Source organism: Sciurus carolinensis, chromosome 8 (assembly GCF_902686445.1).
Source record: "Sciurus carolinensis chromosome 8, mSciCar1.2, whole genome shotgun sequence".
NCBI lineage: Eukaryota > Metazoa > Chordata > Mammalia > Rodentia > Sciuridae > Sciurus > Sciurus carolinensis.
Window position 1 is genome coordinate 144,746,962 of NC_062220.1, and position 1,980 is coordinate 144,748,941.

Below are 1,980 nucleotides of genomic sequence, written 5' to 3' on the forward strand. Positions count from 1 at the left end.
TGGTTTTTTAGATGTTGATTGACCTTTATTTTATTCATTTATTTTTATGTGCTGCTGAGAATTGAACCCAGTGCTTTACACTTGCGCGGCAAGTGCTCCACCACTGAGCCACAACCCCAGACCCCCATTCCGGGAAATTCTTGAAACTCAGGTGACTCGCCCACCTCCTTCACTTGCACCAAAGGTGAACCCCAGATCTCTTCCCTCCTCTCCGTTGTCCAAGCCCAACCTCAGCCAGGTCATACCTGGTCATGATATCTCAGAGTGATCCTAAAGTCAGACCACCTGAGGTTACAGTACTTTAATTTTGTTGGTTTTGGATGCATGGAGTTCTCCCCGGGGTAGGATTGCCAGATTCAGCAAACAGAAATACAGGTCATCCAGTTAAATTTGAATTTCAGATAAACAATTAATAATACATAAGCATGTCTCAAATATATGCTGTATTTTGCCTGACCACTTCATTCTGGGAGTTTAAATGCCTTCCATTAACCTAGAGCAGGGGCTGGCAAAGTTTTTCTGTAAATGAGCAGATAGTAAATAATTTAGGCTGTATAATACAGCATTGTTGCAACTTTTCAGCTTTGTTGTTATAGCAGGAATGCAAAGCCATATCCTGGTGCTATGGTGCTGCTCTCCTGTAATCCCAGGGACTCAGGAGGCTGAGGCAGGAGGATGATCACAAGCTGGAGGCCAGCCTCAGCAACTTGGTGAGGCCCTAAGTAACTTAGGGAGATCCCGGCCAGGCACAGTGATGCATGCCTGAAATCCCAGCTACTCAGGAGGCTGAGGCATGAGTATGGCAAGTTCAAGGGCAGCCTGAGCAATTTAGTAAGACCCTGTCTCAAAAAAAAAAAAAAAAAAAAAAAAAAAAAAATAGAGCTGGGCGCAGTGGCAGATGTCTGCAATCTCAGTGGCTAGGGAGGCTGAGGAAGGAGAATCGTGAGTTTAGAGCTAGCCTCAGCAATTTAGTGAGGTCCTAAGTAATGCAGTGAGACCCTGTCTCTAAATAAATATATAGGGCTGGGGATATAGCTCAGTTGGTAGAGTGTTTGCCTCGCAAGCACAAGGCCCTGGGTTCAATCCCCAGTACTGCAAAAAATAAATAAATAATAAATAAAAATAAAATAAAATATGTAAAAGGGTTGGGAATGTGGCTCAGTGATAAAGCACCCCTGGGTTCAATCCCCAGTACCAAAACTAAATAAATTTTTAAAAATTAAAATAGAAAGGACTGTGGATATAGCCCAGTAGTAAAGTGCCCCTGGGTTTAATTCCCAATACCTCCCCACCCCACAAAAAAAAAAAAAATTGAGGAACGCAGCCACAGACAGTGCAGAAATGCATGGTCATGGCTGTGTTTTGTAAAATTTTAATGGAGGCTGAGGATGTAGCTCAGTGGTAGTACTTGTCTGGTATGCACAAGGTCCTGGGTTTGGTCCCTAGCACCACAAGATAGAATTATTTATGAACACTGATATTTGACTTTTATATAATTTCCACATGTCATAAAACATCGTTTTTTTTTTTTTTTTTTTTTTTTCCTTTTTCATCCATTTAAAAATATAAACGCCATTGTTGGCTCACAGGCTCTACAAAAACTCGAGGTAAACTAGATTTGGCCCAGGGGTCACAGTTTGCCCATCTCTGAACTAGATCCGAGAGTCTGATTCTCAAACTGTCACCTGAATCACACTTCCGAAGGGCTTGTAAAAACAATGATTGATCAGTCCCAGTCCCAGCATTTTGCCCAGACTGGGGCTCAGGTGATCATCCTACCTCAGACTCCTGAGTAGCTGGGTCTACAGGTGAGCACTACTGTATGCATCCAGGTTACTTATTTATTGCTCAAATCATTCTAGTTTTGGCTATCAGGAGCTCTTTCAGGTTATTTAAGTTAGCTCCTATGTCTCTCTTTCTCTTTTTTGTGTGTGGGAGTGGGTACCAGGGATCGAACTCAGGGGTTCTCAACCACTGAGC

General features: G+C 42.7%; 1 non-coding gene across 1 annotated transcript; it reads left to right on the top strand.

The window, feature by feature from the left end:
• The first annotated feature begins 1,024 nt into the window (after positions 1–1,024).
• Positions 1,025–1,098, top strand: Trnaa-cgc (transfer RNA alanine (anticodon CGC)). Its single transcript has one exon. It is a non-coding gene; the product is annotated as a tRNA-Ala (tRNA).
• The last annotated feature ends 882 nt before the right edge of the window (positions 1,099–1,980 follow it).